Source organism: Amblyomma americanum, chromosome 7, assembly GCF_052857255.1.
Source record: "Amblyomma americanum isolate KBUSLIRL-KWMA chromosome 7, ASM5285725v1, whole genome shotgun sequence".
NCBI classification, from domain to species: domain Eukaryota; kingdom Metazoa; phylum Arthropoda; class Arachnida; order Ixodida; family Ixodidae; genus Amblyomma; species Amblyomma americanum.
In genome coordinates, this window is record NC_135503.1 from 142,917,255 (window position 1) to 142,938,171 (window position 20,917).

General features: G+C 49.6%; 1 pseudogene; it reads left to right on the plus strand.

Annotated features, from left to right (window-relative positions):
• The first annotated feature begins 818 nt into the window (after positions 1 to 818).
• LOC144098126 (uncharacterized) lies at positions 819 to 1,845 on the plus strand (annotated as a pseudogene).
• Positions 1,846 to 20,917: the final 19,072 nt, after the last annotated feature.

Below are 20,917 nucleotides of genomic sequence, written 5' to 3' on the forward strand. Positions count from 1 at the left end.
CAATGATATTATGCAGCTGTTGGAAACGGGGGTTGTTCGAAGGAGCGGGAAGTCCCTGTACTCTCTCTGCCTAGCTCATCTGTCTCGTCGGCTGCGGCGGTGACGGCTTGTTTTTCTTCAGCTCCGGTTTCGGCGGCACCGAGGTCCTGGTCTTTGATCGGGAACGGCTCCCAGAATGGCTCGCCCGCCTGCTGCCGTGGCTGGTCATGCTCTCGTCGTCTGAGGGGAACCAGCAGCCTTTGTGGACTCCCGGCATCCCGTCCTTGCGGCATTTCCGGCCCTGGTTTGTGTTGAATATGTTGGAGGACGCGGGAGGTTGGCTCTGTTGTGCCCTGACAACCAGCCCGGTTTCCACATTTACAAGATGCACAAATTCTCCTGCGAACGCCCTTGGACAGGCCCCTTGGACTAGCCCGTTGCTGCGCCGAAAGGCAACCGCGCCCTAACGCTCCCTTGTCAAGCAAAGATACTGCGCCGCTAGGCAGCAGCGCTCTTTGGAGAAGCATCGGCGAGCAACATGTCCAAACGTGTTGCAACATTGTTAGACAGCCATATGCCGGTTCCCCTTTCCCCCTGGGAGTCACCGCACGCGGCAAAATTGAAGCGGGTGGCCAGCGTGGTCGCTGGTTAGACCTCTCGGACGGCTGTCAAGTGCTGGATTTTTATTGGTCCGTTTGTGGGACGACCGTTTCTCGGGGCTATATAAGCCCCAACGCTGGAGAGGACTCCGGACTCCGATCTTCCGAGCTCGCACTCAGTGTGCCGCTCCCGAGTGGAGTGTGATGTGTGACGCGTTGGAGCCTCACCGGACGTCACCGTGCGAGAACTGTCGCGTTTGCTGCTAGCTCTCGGCCCCTGTGCCGATCTCGTCCTGTATAATGCTCTGTACATAATGTATAAAATCCCTTTCGTTGTTCTCACCGACGCCTGACTCAGAGTCTTCGCTACCGACTGAGAGCTGGCGACGCTCTGTCACAAAACGGGTGGCGAGCGCTACGGGACCACCTCAAAGTCACAACACTGGATGGCAGCTACGGGATTGACCGACATCAGCTACCTCGGCGCGGTGAGTGCCTGAAGTATACCTCAAACACCATGCTTTCCCTGACACATGTTATTGTAGCTTCGAGATGGACATTGTGTAGCATTGCGTCAACCTTGTGTGTTTCAAGCCTAGTAAGAGTGTTTTGAAAACCAAGGGATGCTGAGGGTGTAAATAGGGCAGTGACGACGACCCAAATGTACGCTCCTACGTCCTCGACCTCCTCCAGAGGCTCGGGAAAACAAGATATTGTAGAGAACCACATGAAGACGGCGCAAACCTTGTCAAAGGAATATTACGACAAGTCAGCAAAAAAACGCACTTTTGAAGTGGGTAGCCAAGTGATGTTGCTGCGACCGTCGAAGAAAAACAAGCTCGAGGTTCACTGGGAGGGGCCCGCAAAGGTTGTATCGAAGCTTTCCGATACCAACTACGAAGTTAAATTAGGAAGAAGGCCCAATAAAATTTATCACACCAATTTGATGAAACCATACATTCAGCGTCACGCGATTGTAAGCATGACGGTAAATGCTGCTGATGAGGAAGGGGCCGAAATCCTGACGACGGCTGACATGAAATAATGTGGTTTAGAGTTAATGTTGGAACACCTTACGTTGAACGCGCGTCTAAGTGCCGCTCAAAAGTAGGACTTAAAGGGAATCGTTGCAGAGTTTAAGGAGGTTTTTTCGAACCGTCCCGGAAGGACCACGGTCCTAGAGCACGACATCGAGTTATCATCTGAGCAACCGATCCGCAGTAAACCGTATCGTTGTTCACCCGCGCAGAAAAAAAATCATGGCTGAGGAGATTCAGCGCATGCGTCACTTGGGGGTTATTGTCCCATGTGAGAGCGATTACACATCGCCCCTGATACTAGTCGAGGTTCCGGGAAAAGATCCGAGGCCATGCGTCGATTATCGGCGTGTGAACGCGAAAACCCGAGATCAGACATATCCGATACCGAACCTGGAAGAAAGGGTAGAGACGGTGTCGAAGCCAAATTATATACCTACCCAGGACGTCGTGTGAGGCTATTGGCAAGTACCCCTTACGGAACGGGCTAGCCGCTGCGCCGCGTTCGTTTCCTCGTTTGGAACGTTCCGCCCACTCATGTTGAGCTTCGGACTCAAAAACGCGCCGTACTGTTTTTCTAGTCTGATGGACAGAGTGCTTTATGGTTTGGGCGAGTTCGCCTTACCGTACCTCGAGGATATTGCCATATTTTCGAACACTTGGGAAGCACAACTGGAGCACTTGCGTGACGTATTGAGCAGGTTGAAAGAGGCAGGCCTTACGGTGAAACCAGCTAAATGTCACCTAGGTTGCGGTGAAGTGACTTACTTGGGCCATGTGGTAGGGCGCGGCCGGCGTAGACCTTCCGACATCAAAGTAGCCGCTATTGTGAACTATCCCCGGCCAACCACTAAGTTTTAGGTTTAGCTGGATATTACCAACACTATGTGAGAGACTTCTCTGACCTTGCCAGCCCGCTAACAGACGCGCTTCGGAAGTCTGAGCCCGTTAAGGTGACGTGGGACCCGAAGAAAAAAAATGCGTTTCAAATGCTGAGGCGAGCATTGAGCCATAAGCCGGTTCTGACAGCACCAGACCTTTCGAAAGGTTTCATCATTCAATGTGACGCGAGTGATCGCGGCATGGGAGCGGTGCTACGCCAAGAAGATGCTAGTGGTCATGAACGACCAATTTTGTATTCGAGTCGCAAACTAAGTTGTAGGGAAGAGGCATACAGTACCTCTGAGAAAGAGTGCACCTGCGTTGTGTGGGCAGTGCAGAAGCTGGCTAGTTATGTCTCCGGTTCTAAGTTTATTGTGGAAACAGAACCATTGCCCTCTCACTTGGTTAAGTAACATGTCGTCTAAAAGTGGCTTGCTGAGGTAGAGCATGACCCTCCAGCAGCACAACCTCGTCATCCGTTATAAGAAGGGAAGGTTGAACGCGAACGCAGATGCTCTAGGTCGTGCATTCTAGGCCTCGCTTCTTTCAGTGACCTCGTTATTTACCTTATTTCGCTTCGCGACAACCTGTCATGTTCGCAGGAAGATCGGGGCAAAAATGAATGACCTCATTTGCTTCCTCAGTAGTGTGTTTTCGGTCCAAGTGATTTCAAGGGGATCATTCTATTTTCATTAGTATTGATGATTATAATGGTTCCTGATATTTTGGCGTTTTGTTGATTTGCAAAATTGTTGTTTGAACCTTGTGTACCAGATCGTACACCTGTCTCTTGTTGCAGCGGGAGCAAAAAGGGGACACCAATTTAGTTAGGTTGATTTGGATTATGGCCTTGTCTGGTGTTTGACGGGAGACAGAGGGCACTTGCTTGTGTTGGGTGTTGCCTTTTGCCGGTCGGTTTTGCAAGCTGCAGAATGACCAACCACGACCTGGGGCGAGAAGCAAGGGCGTCGGAACGACCCGAGCAAAGCTGGTCGAGATGCCTTGGCGAAAACGCTGTGAGCAGCGATCCTGGCCCGGCGAGTGGGACCTGGGTACGTGAAGCTGTCTGGCGTCCGGACACTGGACGTGAACTTCGAAGAGCCTGACGAACGTGCGCGCCTGACATCCGAGCCACGTGGAAGCAGCTCGTCTTCCCGGCGCCTTATCTGAGGGCGGGGATGCTGTTGTGCCCGGACAACCAGCCCGGTTTCCACATTTACAAGATGCACAAATTCTCCTGCGAACGCTCTTGGACAGGCCCCTTGGACTAGCCCGGTGCTGCGCCGCAAGGAGACCGCGCCCTAACGCTCCCTTGTCAAACAAAAGACAGTTTTAGCTGTGCGTACGCTAAGAGTTAGCGTACGCGAGGAGTTTGCGGGGACGGTAGTGCGCATGCGCAGAACGCAAGCGCAAGCCTTGCGTCTTGCGTACGGTAGCCTTGCGTACGGTAGCCAGCGGAGTTTGCGTTGCGGCGCTTGCGTGGCTTGCGTACGCTAACTTTGACAAGATGGCGGCGCCCTGCTCGCCCGCTTCGGAATAAATACATGTCGCCGCTGGATTCTTCGACGCAATAGCTCGCTCAAATGGTAGCGGTTCGCTTTTATTTCGCCTAATCTTGCCCACACGTAGTGGTATAAGCGATAACTAGCCCCTGTTTTTCAGATAATTTGGCGATCTTCAAGCTCCTAGGCCTAACTATATTCAGTGTGTTTTCCTCGTAGCAACGACACCTGGCGAAGCAGTTTTCTAACTTTTAGCCGGATCATGCATTTTCTTCGGTTTGCATAGTTTTTCTTCTTGGAACAAAAAAGGCTCCCAATGCACTCACAGTAGTTATCAGTAATCACGGATGAAATTTTCTTCAACCGAGCGTTGATGTGGTTTGACTTCTTGTCACTAGATGGCGCCACGTGCGCCTGAGGGACGCTACGGCACGGTCAGCTAAAACTATACTTCGGAGCGGACAGCGTAACGCACGCAGCGCCGTAGCTCTTTGGGTACGCAAGCACTTGCGTACGCACAGCTAAAACTGTCTAAAGATACTGCGCCGCTAGGCAGCAGCGCTCTTTGGAGAAGCATCGGCGAGCAGCATGTCCAAACGTGTTGCAACATTGCTAGACAGCCAGGCGCCGGTTCCCCTTTCCCCCTGGGAGTCACCGCGCGCGGCAAACTTGAAGCGGGTGGCCAGCGCGGTCGCTGGTTGGACCTCTCGAACGGCTGTCAAGTGCTGGATTTTTATTGGTCCGTTTGTGTGACGACCGTTTCTCGGGGCTATATAAGCCCCAACGCTGCCGCCTGGAGAGGACTCTGGACTCCGATCTTCCGAGCTCGCGCTGAGTGTGCCGCTCCCGAGTGGAGTGTGATGTGTGACGCGTTGGAGCCACGCCGGACGTCACCGTGCGAGAACTGTCGCGTTTGCTGCTAGCTCTGGGCCCCTGTGCCGATCTCGTCCTGTATAATGCTCTGTACATAACGTATAAAATTCCTTTCGTTGTTCTCACCGACGCCTGACTCGGAGTCTTCGCTACCGACTGAGAGCTGGCGACGCTCTGTCACAAAACGGGTGGCTAGCGCATCGCGGGCATCCTCTCGCGCCAGTTTCGTGCTGGTCCCCGCAGAGGCCGCACTTGGGTTGGCATTTGTGTGTCGCACGTGGGTCACTGGCATTGCACAGACGACACACCTTGGCTTCGGGGTTGGGGCATACGACGGGCCGGTGGCTCGGTTGCATGCACGTCGAGCAAAACTGCCGCGCTGGAAGATACGGATGGCGGAGAAACTCCGCTCCTCCTTGGTAGACCGTTCGAGGCAGACATGGCACAGTGAAATCGAGAAGGGCCGTTGTGGAGGAGCCAAGAATCCCCCCCTCCCCCCCCCCCCCCCCCCCCCCGAGATGCCATGAGCGATTCTTGGGTTTCGTTGGAGCGGAGTCCATGGATGACTCCTCTGAGTGTGTTTATGAGGAGTGGGGTACATAGGCCCATACCGTGTGGACTTTTCCGTCTAACCTGAGTCCTTCGAGGTTACTGAACTCTGCCGCCTAGTTTTCGCACGGCGTGCTGTTGACGAGGAAATTATAGCCTCTGTGAGGACGGACAATGTACCTTACCTGGCAGCCTCCTCATAGAATTTGTGGCGGAATCACACACAATAATAACTGCATGGTCATTGACAATGCCATTGTGTATTATAGCGCTACGCACTGTCTAGAAGAGTGAAATATGCATTCTTTAAATAAAAGAGTGTATTCGTATGTCTTAAAAATCATCGCAGATATAACTGATACCAATGGTTCCGTGTTTCTGCGTATGTAATTAGTAAAAAAATATCACAAGAAGTATAAAAGAATATCAGTCCGAAACCAGCAAAGAAATGCATGGCGCTGATGTGAAAAACGTACGCATGAAATGAGCAAGCAAAAGACCAACATTTCAATGAATATGTGTCTTTCAAGAGCCTTTAGAATTTGGTACATATTGTCACCGATAAACGGTCGAAGCACTCAAGCCAGGTTTAATTAGACGTGCTCGGCGTGCATGACAGCAGGGAGCTCGAGCGAGGAAGAAGATAAAAACCTCTAGCCCCTACTGTGTGCAAGGCATGGCAAGTCCCATCTGAAAAAGTTCGGCCGCAGTATGGCGCCACTGGATTGATTGGTACTGTGGCAATACTCCCCCTCTCTGAAGGGCAACGACTCGGTGCCGCAACAATCAGAAGCAGGAAGGCAAGGGACGTCAAATGTTCTGGCGGCTGGTGTAGACACGCCTGAAGAGCTAGCGGGCGTGGTACGGCTTCATCCGTGCGACATGGACTACTTCGGGGGTAGGCCGTCTAGAGGAGCGAACTGTTCCCTGGAGAAGAACTTCATAGTTCACCTCACTGACTTGACGGAGTACCTCGTAGGGGCCAAAATATCGCTGTATAAGCTTCTCAGAGCACCCTCGCATGCGGATTGGGCTCCACACCTAGACTTGTTCGCCGCGCTGGTGACGCACATTTCGGTGGCGGAGGTTATAGCGCCGAGCGTCGAGAACCTGCTGGTGCCGGATGCGCTGTCGGGCGAGTTGGCGGGCGGCCTCAGCGTAACGAACAAATTGGGCTGCACCCGTAACAGAGGAGGTAGTGCTAGCTGGAAGTAGCACTGCATCAAGCATGGTTGTGGCTTCGCGACCATGTACTAAACGAAAAGGAGTGAAGCACGTCGTTTCCTGGACTGCAGTGTTATAAGCAAATGTGACGTACGGGAGTATGGCGTCCCAGTTCCGGTGGTCCGCATCGACATACATGGAAATCATGTCGGCGATCGTCTTGTTGAGTGGTTCGGTGAGGCCGTTGGTTTGAGTGTGGTAAGCGGTTGTCTTGCAGTGACTGGTGCCGCTCAGGCGCATAACCTCCTGCGTAAGGGCCGAGGTGAACGCTGTTCCCCTGTAAGTTAAAATGATGGTGGGTTGACCGTGACGAAGCACAATGTTTTGGATAAAAAAGATCGCAATTTCGGTAGCGGTACCACGGGGAAGAGGTTTACTTTCACAGTATCGGCTGAGGTAGCCGGTGGCGACCACAATGTAGCGGTTGCCCAGTGAGGACTCCGGAAATGGGCCGAGTACGTCCATGCCGACTTGACGGAAGGGGACCTGAGGCGGATCAATAGGCTGCAATAGGCCGGCTGGCTTAGTCGGCGGCGTCTTGCGACGCTGGCACTCGCGGCATGTTCTTACGTAATGCTTCAGAACTGCAGCAACCCTGGGCCAGTAGTACTTTTGCCGTATTCGTGCCAAAGTTCGACAAAACCCCAGGTGACCAGAAGATAGGTCATCGTGGCACGCCTGCAGGACTTCGTCGCGAAGAGCCGTAGGCACGACGAGCAGATAAACAGCTTCTGTCGGCCTGTAATTTTTCTTATACAGGATGCCGTCGCGTAAACAGAACGACGACAGTCCGCGTGAGAAGATTCGTGGGGGAGACTGAGCGCTTCCTTCCAAATACTCAATGAGGGGCCGTAGCTCACTGTCGTCTTTTTGTGTTGAATCAGAACGCACGTGGAGATGGCGCCAAGAAAAACTGAATCGTCGTCGGGGTCAGCTCGGGGGTCCTCGATAGGAGCACGAGACAAGCAGTCGGCATCACTGTGCTTCCTACCAGACTTATAGACGATGGTGACATCGAATTCCTGAAGTCGAAGGCTCCAGCGTGCAAGCCGTCCCGATGGACCTTTGAGGTTCGCCAGCCAACAGAGCGAGGGGTGGTCGCTGACGACCATGAAAGGGCGGCCATATAAGTACTGGCGGAATTTGGTCACTGCCCACACAACGGCCAGGTATTCTTTTTAGGTGGTGGAATAGTTTGCCTGAGATTGTAACAAGGTGCGGCTCGCGTATGCGATTACGCGTTCAAGACCATCCTGCCACTGCACAAGGCCCGCACCGAGCCCGATGTTGCTGGCGTCTGTGTGCAGTTAAGTGGCGGCCGACTGGTCGAAGTGTCCAAGGATGGGCGTACTTTGGAGACGAGTGCGGAGGTCTTCAAAGGCCTTCTGTTGCTCCGGGCCCCAGAAAAACGGTTCGGAATCTTTCGTGAGGCGGGTAAGGGGCTCAGCAATCTTGGAGAAGTTCTGCACAAAACGTCGATAATAGGCGCAGAGACCCAGAAAGCGGCGCACGCTTCACTTATCGGTGGGCAAAGGAAAAGCAGCCACGGCGGCAGTCTTATCGGGGTCGGGGCTAACCCCTTTAGCACTCACGATGTGGCCCAAAAACTTCAACTCTTCGAAAGCGAAGTGGCACTTGTCGGGCTTCAGGGAAAATCCGGCTGACCGAATTGCTTCGAACACAGCGCGCAGGCGTCTCAGGTGCTCTTCAAACGTATCAGAGAAGATGACAGCGTCATCCAAGTACACGAGACAGGACTGCCATTTCAGATCGGCAAGAACGGTATCCATCATCCGCTGGAAGGTTGCAGGAGCCGAGCACAGGCCGAAAGGGAGCACCCGGAATTCGTACAGACCGTCCGGTGTGATAAAGGCTGTCTTTTCCCGGTCGCGTTCGTCCACCTCGATTTGCCAATAGCCGCTGCGTAAATCTAGCGATGAGATGTACTTGGCGTGGCGCAGCCGATCCAGGTAGTCATCAATGCGCGGCAGAGGATAAACATATTTTTTGTGACTGTTTAAACGTCGGTAATCAACGCAGAACCGTAGGTTTCTATCGTTCATTGCTACTAGAACAACAGGTGACGCCCACGGGCTCGTCGACGGCTGTATCACGTCGTCCTAGAGAATTTCTTGAACTTGGCGGCGAATGCCCTCACGCTGCTTTGAAGAGACTCGGTAAGGCGGATGACATAACGGCCGCTGGTTGGCGTCGACTATAATTCGGTGCTTTGTGAGCGGTGTCTGCCTAACCTTAGAGGTCGAGGCGAGCCAAGTCACAGAAAGACAGGATAACGCTTTCAAGGCAGCGTTTCTGATTAGACGAAAGGTTCGGGATCACGTCCGTTTTTATGGGAGTGGTCGGTGCCTCCAATGATGCCGAGGCTTCGGACAAACCGTGCTGTCCCGCGAATTCGCCGAGTCCTTCGAAATACGCAATAAGTGTTCTGCCAGGCAAACACTGAGGTTCACAGCCAAAATTGGTTACCAAGAGCTCGGTTCGGCCATTGTTCAGCTCGACAATTCCGCGAGCGACTAAGACTTGCCGACCAAGGAGCAGCGACATGTTGGCTTCAGCGATGACACGAGTTCCAGTGATGATGTCGCCATCTACAGTAACAAAGATGCTAGCTCTCGACGGGATTAATACGTGGTCGTCAAAGACGCGTAACATAGTCCCGCGTGGCTCGGGATCGCTGTCAAGAGGGGGTTGAGTGGATAATGTCACAACCAGCTCCTGAAGGCTGACGACAGCACCGTACTCCCAAAGGGAATCCAAACCAAGTATCAGGTCTTTGGAGCACTCGGGCAGCACAGCAAATCAACCACGGAAAGTAGAACCATGGATCTGGATTCGTGACGGGCAGACGCCAATTGGCGTAACCACATGGCCGCCGGCGGTGCGGATCTGTGGTCCAGACCAAGGGGTGAGAACCTTTCTGAGGGCCATGGCTAACCGACTGCTTATTACAGAGAAATCAGCGCCGGTATCCACAAGTGCGGTCACATCGTGATTATCAGCGATTACTGGGATTTCGGCAGACACCAGTCGGTCGCAGCACGTCGTTGTCGTTGAGGTCGTCGGGTGAAGTCGTCGTCGGTCGGATCGTAATCGCGAATCGTCGGGTGGAGGCTCTTGACTTGATCCAATAGCGGCGGCCCTATCCCCGGGGGACGCCGTCTTCAGTTTTCCCGATGTGGGGACGCGCCTCTGAACTGGCTAGGAAAAGACGGGCGGCATGGCGAAGAAAACCGCCTTGGGGATGGCGACCGGGACTGGCGTCGCCGCGAGGTCGTTGGCTGCACGTTATCAAACAGATACTGCTCGATGTCCCGCGGCCGTTCTCCGTAGCGTGGTCGAGGTGCGTCAGGTGAAAACCCCCTTAAGCCCTTAAGCCCATTCTGCGGTAGGGGCAGTGGCGGAGGATGTGGCCAGGCTCCCCGCAGTGGTAGCAGAGCGGCCTATTGTTTGGCGTACGCCAAATGCGCGCTTTGCTCATGGTGGACAGGGGCTCCTGCGCTACGACGGGTACAGCTGCAGTTGGGTACCGCGGTGAAGGCACAGGAGTGACGGTGGAAAAGGCTTGTCTCACTGACCCAGGACGACTTTGTAGGGCTTGACTGTATGTCATCACATAGGGCGCTGGCTGCGGAGCTAGTGGCGACTGAACAGCTCGCCGGACTTCATCTCGGACCACGTCTGTTATGGCAGCGACGCTGGCCTGTGGAGCTTCGAAGCAAATTTTCTCGAGTTCTTCGCGCACCGGGCTCCTCACAAGCTCTCGAAGCTCCTCAGTGGGTAGCGACGCGGGCGTATAGTGGTAAGCGGCTGCTACACTAGTCTGACGGCTGTAGTGCGCGCCCCGTTCTTGCAAAGAACGCTCCATGCTCGTTGCCTCATTGGTGAAGTCGGACACTGTTCATGGCGGGTCACGGACCAGTCCGGCAAATAGCTGCTCTTTTACGCCACGCATTAAGTGGCGTACCTTCTGGGCTTCGGGTATAGCAGGGTCAGCCCGATTGAACAGTCGCGTCATGTCCTCGATGAACATCGCGACGCTCTCATTCGGCTGCTGTGATCTTGAGCGCAGGGCAATTTCAGCCTTCTCTTTTCTTTCGCTACTAGTAAATGTCGCTAGCAGCTCTCGACGAAAAGCCTCCCAGGTGGTAAACGAAGCTTCGTGGTTCTCAAAACACGTTTTGGCCGAGTCCTGCAGCGCAAAGTAGACGTTGCGCAGCTTGCGCTCACCGTCCCACTCGTTGAAGCCCGCCACACGGTCAAAGCTGGCCAACCAGTCTTCGACGTCCTCAAACCTCTCACCGTGGAATGATGGGGCCGACCGAGGCGTGTGAAGGACGAACGGCGGGGCATTCCCGGGAAGCTCACTTGTCTGGCTAGCCGTAGCGGACGTCATGGCCCTTGCTGATCTTGCGAGTTCGCCGAACTCTGATTGTAGGCCTCGCAGGCGGCGGCTCGCCTTGTGGACTGGTTTTGTAGCCACGCGTTGGGAACTGACGTCAAGAGTGTCCTCGAGGTCAGCGTACATGGACCGTTACCCAGCGGCTTCACCAAATATGTCACCGATAAACGGTCGAAGCTCTCAAGCCAGGTTTAATTCGACGTGCTCGGCGTGCAAGACAGCAGGGAGCTCGAGCGAGGACGAAGATAAAACCTCTAGCCCCTAGAATGCGCAAGGCAGGGCAAGTCCCATCTAAAACAGGTCGGCCGCAGTATGGCGCCACTGGATTGATTGATTCTGTGCCAATATCCAACGGCCAGAGAAAAATCTCAATGACGCTGTCCTTCGTTCCAGTGTACTACGCAGCAGCAGCTGCTACCGGTCATGTATTGCGAGTAATTGCATCGAAATTTTATTCGAAACAGCGAGCACATGTATAAACGAGGAGTTCTGGAAATTATACATTAGAAGTGAGAATATAAACTGGAGTATTAGAAATGCGAAGATACAACTTGATAAAGGACAAGAAAGTGTCACTCGAAACAATGTCGCTCTATCTATGCGCAAAACCTTGCAGCACGATATTTAAATACACGTATGTCTGCATTAAATCCACGTATCTAAGCAAACGTCACTGTACAATATGCGTCAAACAGGGCAAATAAACATCTTGCGCAATCGCAGATAGTAAACTTTACACACGAAAAAACAGACGATCCAAGCAAGAACAAAACTGACTGCTGAAGTCGCGGTATGTACTTGGGCCACGCTGCGGTCGCGACAGCACCATATGGTTAGAATAATAGACGAACAATGCAGAAATTAATACGAAAGTATTCATTTTTTAACTGCCTGCACGGCGACAATTATTCCGCACCCACAATTACGGAAGGGTATTCCTTTGATTCAAAGAAAAAGCAGGTAGATAAAAAAGAAAAAAGGACAAACGAAAGCCACGAATGATGCCGCAAGTTGAAATCACCAATATCCGAGAGTGTAGGTCGTTAAACATCGCGTGGGCAGGGCTTTCAATGAGCAAGGTCAATCAAAATTGGTTATCGATGTCCTCAAGATTTTCGTAATCGCACGGTAATTTTGATCATGATGCTAACTGTAACAATGAACGCCACAAATTTCAGCGGTATGAACAGTCGCACATTTTCGGAATTGCCCTTTTATGCCCGTAATTGCCTGTTTGCGCCAGAATATCTTCTCTAGTCTGAAAAAGGCACTGTAGGTGAGTAGTGAGAAAACCCGGAATGACTTCCGGCGCCGGTGGCTGTTCTGGTCAGCGGTGCGTGACAGTTCGAAAAAATTTCGGGGGCGGGCTGAAGGCTCATAAACCCTCCCCCCTTCCCCCCCTCCCCCCCTCCCTGGCTGCGCTCCTGGTGTCAAATGATTCGTCGTGTTGGGATGCACACGTTTATGAAATTAAGTAACTGATATAACAAGGAAACATACCAGCTTGGGGACAATAGATGTCATTGAAAAAAATGGAAATGTGATAGTAGACTATCAAGCTGAGCACTGTGGCCATGAGAAAGAGCTACGGTACCATCCCTTGTCAATTGCTGACCAGAAGGACATTGCACGGAAGCTGAAGCTGCAGGTCCCTCGTAGGGTTATTCTTTCAGATGCACGTTTACCTGCCAGAGCTCCACTAGACAGGCTTCACCTTCTGACCCCATCACAGGTTCAGAACATAAAGATGAAGTTTAATATTGGCAGTGAAGTGAAGAAAAATTTTAATGACTATGTCAGTACACAGAAGTGGATCGTCGAGCTAGAGGATCAAGGTGCTCTGCTGTATACAGAGCCAGATAAACTGAGAGAAGAAAGTATTGGTGAGTTTGTGATGGCAATGATGAACACTACCCAGGGTCACATGATACTAATGCATGATCAAAGCGCAGTGTGTGTTGATGCAACTCATGGCACAAATCGCTATAAGCACCAACTTAGAAATGTGATGGTCATAGGAAATCGTGGGTCAGGCATTCCGTGTGCCTTCGTCCTCTCTTTCAATGTGTCTGAGGATCTCATGGTAAGATTTTTTACTGCAATCAGGGACAGGCTTGCACATGAGTTAGCTGTGGTGCATTCATGTCAGATAATGCACCACCATATGCAAGTGACTGGGAAAGGTCATGGGGAACCCTGTGAAACGTCTGCTGTGTGTGTGGCACATCAGTCGGAGCTGGAAGTGCAACATGACCATTGTAACTGACAGCCAAAGCCGAGAAGTTGTGCAGGAGAAGCTGAATGCAATGTGGACCAGCAAAAGTGAAGAGGACTTGCACAAGGAGCTGTCAGAGTTCCGTACTTTAAAGGAGTTTGTTGAGTGCGTTGAGTTTGTTGAGTACTTTGAGAGGGTATATGCTAAGCGCCCAGAACAGTGGGCTCTTTTCTACAGGCAGTGCACCGGATTGACTACTAACAACCATCTTGAGTCAATGCATAATGAGCTCAAGAAAAGTTATTTGGGAGGGTTCAGAACTGGCGGTTCGACAGGCTGCTGGTGTCTGATGAAATTGGCTTACTGACCGGATAATGAAGCAGCTGATCTGTCAAGTGAAGCGCAGGGCAGACCATCGCACAGAAGACTAATTCAAGAAGCATGCTGCAGGAGTGGAAGTCTCCAAGTCTGGCATGACAAGACTTTTCTGATGGAAAGTGGTATGTGCAGTCACGATTTGTAGAACGTACTGGCCCCACTGTTGTCAGGAAGGACACACAGTGTCAAGCGTGCATGCTTAGCTACCCTGAATGTAACACTTCTTTCCACAGGTTGCAGTGGAGCTGTAGGGAGTTTTTCTGTGCATGAAAAGATGCCACCAGGTCCATGCAGTTGTGCAGTGGGAGCTGCGGAGAAGGGATGCAACTGTTGATGAGCCAGTCATTCAGGATCCATCTTCTGTTTTGTTTTCTGCAGATGACCATTCATTCGTACTGGATGAGCCTCCTATTCACGAGTCAGCCAGTGAGTACTCATCTGCAGATGATTCATTCCCAGATGATAAGCCTGCAGCACTATTTGACAGCATATAAAGTGACATGATTCAGTCACAAGACTCAAATGCTTTTACAGGCGTTGACATTGAGCTTTCTGTTCTTACACGTAAATTCGGTAAAGAAACATCAACTGACCCAAAAGTGGGAGAATTGGTGCGTGAATACATTGGCAAACTTGTGCAGGTTATCAGGGGGTGTGCCGACAAAGAGGAGGAACCACCATCTATCCCAGGCCACCGCCTGCCAATAGGCGACAATAAAAGCAGTCAAGGTATTGTCCCAAACGTAGCAATGCCACCGCTTCTACATCAGCTGCAACATGTTCTGAAGGGGAGCATTTGAGACAGCAGCTTGAATGTCAACAAGGTCCACCTATCCGCATCGCGGATTATGATCCATGTATTCACATTCTGAGAGAGCACGACTACATAACGCGCTCCTGAACACAATTACATCATGTGTTTATGGCGTATGTTTTTCTTATGTTTATGGTGCATGCTTTTCTTGTAGTCCCCTGGAAATTGCATCAGTGCAGTTTTACTGTGACAAGTATTTTTAGCTATTGCAATACAGTAAGCCTTGTAAAAGCCATACATATCCAGTAGACTCCGATTAATCCAACTCTAACGGAACCACTGATCTTTGTCCCGGAAGTAAGAAATTTATATCTATTAAGACATTACTTTCTCATGTCAAGCTAGCTATATTGTACCTTAAACTGCTGATCTTGTCAATTCAGACATAGTCTGCCCCTCTTCCTTGCCCTTCAATTCATAGTGTACATCTTATTGATATGACTCCAGGCTAAGCTGATTTAAAGGGACAATATACTGACTTTTGCAGACGTTTTTTTAGCAGCAATCAAAGGCTCCTTTCCCCACTAAACGAATACTCTGATTCGGAGCTTTGAAACGCAGCAGAAGAATTTCAACCTAATTTTTTTAATATGGTAGTCTCACTTCCTTGTTCAAGAAAGGGATGCTTCTGCTTTCATTCCGCCACGACGGCTTGTGTACTGTGCGATGTCAGTGCGCGTTAAAGAACCCCAGGTGGTCGAAATTTCCGGAGCCCTTCACTACGGCGTCCCTCATAGCCTGAGTCGCTTTGGGACGTTAAAACCCCAGAAACCATAAACCATCGTATTTTCGTAGCGATTGGAGTCTGGAAATTCCTTTATTAATGCAACCTTTGCCACACTGCCTGGGTGCCATGCAGTGGCAATATTGAGTGTGACATTAACCAGGATGCATAGGATTTTATTAAAATAGCGTTGAGAATGCGAAGGTGGTTTTGAAAGTACTGTCAGTAAAATAACTCACGTTAACGCAGGTACAAGGAACCGCTTTTGCAGACAGTAGTACTGCCATTGGTAGGCAAGGCATAGCAGTAAAGTGTCAGTCTGCGTTTTTGAGTACATTAAAAGAAATGCTCAGAAAGCATGGTTAAACCATGTGAGAAACTACTGCAGTAGGATACAACTAAAAAAACTGCAGTTACTAACACTGGGACATTGTCCACGGCGTACTGTATTACTCTGCTGGCCAGTCACAATGGTTGACGAAATCAGCTTGTTATTGCTTGAGTATATTAAACAAGCCAGGTATCACAATTCTAGAGCAAATTTTTTTTTGTGATTAGTTTTTTGCTTGGGAGCAAGAAAAGTTTAATAGTTGGCTATTTTTTGTCATGGAGGAATTCTGTGCGGCAGTCCTGAATGGGGGCGAGCTTCGCTACAGACTTAAATTACATCCGACTATAGTTGCAAGACAGGAAAACATTAAGACAACTAAACCTTGTAGCGAAAATAAAAGAATGCTATGTTTTGCACTCCGTTTTATTTATTAAATCTAGTGCGATAACCCGAGAAGATGTTGCTTAACTGCTTAGAAAGCCACAAGGTTTTAAGGCAGCACTGCACAACAATTTGCTCTGGCATGGTTTCTATGTCAATTTAAAATGTAAATTTCTGCCATAATCACGAGTTTTCCCCTTGCTGTTGTCATCGTAGGGAAAGATGTACAAGAAAGTTTGGTTTATGGATTTTATGTCCCATAGCGACTCAGGCTATGACGGGTGCTGTAATGGAGGGCTCCGGACAATTTCAACCACTTGGAGTTCTTTAATGTGCACGCACACTGCACAGTACACGGATGCCTTGTGTTTTGCCTCTATCAAAATGGAGCCGCTGTGGCTGGGGTCAAACCTGAGTCGTCCAGCCCGGTAACCGAATGCTTAACCACTAAGCCACCTGAGCGGGGAGATCTGCAAGAATATGCCAACATGCCTACTCTTCTCCAATAGTAGACTGTCCCGGTATGATATGAGGCCATAAAAATGAATGGAAAAGTTTTAAATTAGCAGTTAGGATTACAATTATTTCATGTGATCAAGCTTTTTTCGTTCCCTTTTCGACACTGAAATATATACTCTATGGTGAAGAGGCACGTCTGGCTACTACTGTGTGTTCACGAATCTATACCCAGAGTTAAGCCACACTATTCACAAGCAATTGGCAGACGTGCTTCCAACTGCTCGCCACCTAACTCGTTGAAGCTCCCCTGGCTGCCCCAGTCAGTTATTCAGAATTTGTGTCCTCAATCAGAGCTCCACTCAATTCCTCCTTGCATGCTGAGGCTATTGTGCAGCCGCTACCTGCCCATATTTGTTTTATACAAGAGCTAATCTTAACCACATCTTGGCTGTATATTTTTTATGAGGAAATGGCAAGCTAACTGATGTGTCAAGCATGAGTTACTCTAACCGGCGGGTGTAGTTTGGATGTGTTGCGATGTTTGGCTGCGTGTTCGTAATGTTTGTGCATTTAGGAAGTTCTAATACTTCGAGCAGTTAAAGTGTGGTGCGAATGAAATGGCAAATGATATTCACTAACCATTTGTGGTTTATGGGGGTTCAATGTCCCAAAACAACCCGGGCCATGCGGGACACCACAGTGAAGGGCTCTGGAAATTTCGACCACCGGGGGTTTCTCGCACAGACTTCGCACAGTACACAGGTGTCTAGAATTTCTCCTTCATCAAAATTAAACTGCCACGGTCGGGATCGGACCCACGTCTTTTGGGTCAGTATCCAAGCGCCATAACCAATGAGCCACCGCGGCAGCTTGGCCAACTATTCAACCTTTTGATTATTTGCGGAGCCCTAATTTTTTAGAATGTTTTCGTGTAACAAATATGCAAATGCATAGGTATCTAAAAGTAGGGTACAGCAGCTATGGGTCACCAGTGACATACACGCTGTGGGCATGGTAAGAAAATCATTATTGGAGGGAGGGGGCTATAAGTTATAACACAGGATTTGGAAAGATTTCAGGCACACTTGTGGAGTGTGACATTTGTTTGATAGCTCATATTTTGGTGGCCAGCACTGATATATGAAACGAAAAAATACAGTAAACAAAGCTGTCATTTAAACTAAGGCTGGGAATATGTTTGACAGCTGCAAGCCAGGCAGAAGTTGAAAATTGAATTCGCTTTGTGTAATTGGGAAAACGTTGCTGTTCATTTTGTGTCCAGACCTGGTCTGGGGCTCTTTCAAAAAAGTGTAGGCGTGTAACCGTGCTGATGTTATGCATACCTCGTCGTCATGGAAGGCAGCTCAATCACACTCTCACTCGCATCCACTCAATCGCACTCACAGACACGACCACCCACTCACACTCACGTAATCACACTCATGTCACATGCACGCGATATGAGTGCACTCGTTAATGAGTGTGCTGACCTGTGATGTATTGTAGGCAGTGGCACTAACTGGCCTGGGTGGTACGTGAGGGAGGTGAATAAGTGCTGGCTCCACTTTCGCTCAAGTTGCTTTTGTGTGGTGTGAATGGGCGACAGACATTTAGTGTGTGTGTTAGTTCATGAAAACTCTGTCCGGCCCCAGCAATGTTTGTGCCTTGAGAAAAGGTGTTTGTGGGCTCTGCAGTGTAAAAGTTGCTTACAGTGGTGGGCCTGCTTTCCAGTGGTGTGCTCACAGTGCGTACAGTTCTAGTCTGCAGCAAAATGGTACTAACTGGCCTGGGTGGTACATGAGTGAGAGTGCCTTCAGCGCTGGCGCCACTTGCTTTTGTGTGGCATGAATTGTGCAGTGTGAATGGGCGACAGCCATTTAGAGTGTGTTAGTTCGTGAGAAGTCTCTGGTGCTACACCTCGCGCAAAGGTAAAAGTTGCTTCTAGTGGTGGTCCGGTTTTCAAGTGGTGGTGTGCTCACGCAACGTGCAGTTGCAACCTGTAGCCCAGTACTACAAACTGGCCGGGTTGTCTTGCGAGAGACAGGCCCTGCTGGTGCTGTTGCTACTTGCATGGTATGAACCGGTGTAATGGTATATACTCTGATGGCGCAGACATTTCTCATGTCTGCTGGTGCTGTTGGGACCATCACACCTAATATTAAAACAAACTGGGTTTTCCCCCTCATTTACTAGGCTGAGTGGAAGTCAAGCTGACGGAATTTCTCGCTACCATTGGCGGTGTCCATTGATAGTGTGCTCGTACAGTGTACTAAAATGTAACCCAGTGATGCACATCAGAAATGTGCACACAAAAACATTATCCAGACAAATATGTGATCCAAAGTGCCCAATTTTGAAAATGTAACTGGTGACTGTGGTGCAATTTTAGTTCGTTGAAATGTCGACTGGTGTGTCTTTGCATAAGGTTTCAATGGCTTCTCGAGCTTGCAGAAATCAGTCCACATGTGCATTGTCTTAAGTGCGGAAAGAAATTTGCAAGACATCCGGTCTGTTGGTTGTAAAATGAGCCAAAATCTCTTCCTGGTCATGCTCAGATGGCTTGTGCCCTTGCATATATGCGGTGCAGGGTGGCGCTGCGGCAGCTGTCTTAGTGCCCTTGCTTTTCATGCTGCCTTCTCTGCACTTCACCTGCTTGCATGTAAGCAGGTCGTAGTATATTTATTTATTTATTGATATTGCAACCCCGGAGTTGGGATTATAGCAGGGTGGGGATACGAACTAAGCAGTTTTAAAATACAGGCAAAAGTAAACGAAACAGTGCAAGTTGAAGCTCTTCTGTACCATTGGGAAAACAACCATAAACATATACAACAGAACAGTGAAATAGCAAATGCAATAAAAACTAGGTGATATGTTGCGAGAACAGCATCAGCTACGGCTGCTGCACTTCATTGTTAGAGAGGTTATTCCAATCGGAAATAGTTCGTGGAAGGAATGAGTATTTAAAGCAATTATTTCGAACCTGAAAAGGAGTTAAAGTTAGCTGGTGTCGTTGTGGCGTCGCATATCCGGACGAAAGAACACGCAAATCGGTAAGCTCCGTTCTGTAGTGTCTTTTCATTAATTGATACATAAATTTAGGTCGCGAGCAACGGTCTCGCACAGTTATTGTCGGGAGGCCAGCTTGGATTAAAAGATGTGTTACTTATGTACGTCAGTAATTGTTATATATGTATCGTGCCGCCCTCTTTTGAACCTTCTCTATATTCTTTATGTAAGTTTGCATGAACGGGCCCCAAATAATAGCAGCATAATCTAAGGTAGGCAGAACAATACATTTGTAAGCAAGTAGAAGTACTAATTTAATCAAGCAGTTTAACGCCGTGGATTGACACATGGGCTGCGAGGGACGCTGTATTGTAGGGCTCTGGATCAGTTTAGACCGCCCGGGGTTTTTATAGGACGTGGCAACATCGCACACCACACTGCCGCCTTTTGCACTTTTGCAGAGGCGTAACGCGGCCTCCTCTTGTTGCGTTGCCACAAAAATGGTCTGCTCGCATGTTTCAGCACCTTTTTCGCTTTTCTGGTGCTCTTCACTAGGGCACTGCACAGAAGCCACCGCAGTAGGTGACTGCTGTTGCATACTAGTTTTTCATGTTGCTTGCCGCTATGTTTAGCCGGTTTAAATGTTTTCACAGCTACGGTTAGTCATTAAACATATTATACGACCAGAATTCGTCAAAACTAAATTTAGGAGCTCGGAAAATGTGTCACATGGTTTTGTTTGTAATTCTAGGAGGAGACATTTCTGCTGTTTGTGATTTTGAGCGTATGAACTGGCAACATATCAACAAGGTCTGAATGTATTCATAGCCTAAGCAAGTGACACAAACTAGCCCAGGTTACACATGAGTGAAGGATGCCCTTAATGCTGTGCCACTTGCATGGTTGCAGTCTGCAGTCTGTAGCCCAGTACCACAAACTGGCCAGGTTGTCATGCAAGCAAGAGGTGCTGCTAGTACTGTTGCCACTTGCATGGTGTGAACAGGTGTGATGCTATATGCTGGTAAAATGTTTAGGGGAATCCCTCAAGGTGGAGTACATTTGTAACAGTAAATACTCCCTTATTGCAATGCTATATGCGGTGATGGCGCAGACATTTATCATGTCTGAGGCTGGTGGTGGGACCGTCACTCCTAATACTAAAACTGGGCTCTCCTAAATCTACTTGCCCCGGTGGAAGTCAAGTGGATGTAATTTCTCCCTACTTTTGCCAATTCTCTAAATATCTATGCTCCGGTCCTTTTGATTCATCTAAGCGCAGAACAGTTTTGGATAATTCTGTAGCTTGCGGTAACTGCTTAAAAACCAGATGTGAAATGCCTGCCATCACTTCTTCTTTATTCATCTCCAAGTTTTTTCTCAGATTTGGTCCTTTTTTAAGCCCATTTGTCTTCCAGTTGCATATTCAAGACTACCTTGCAGGCCATCGGTGTATGGCTCTGGCATGAATCAATATGCCTCAGTCAAACCAGTTCGTGATTTTCAATTATCTTGGTACCGAATAAAACTTTTGCAGCCTTGTT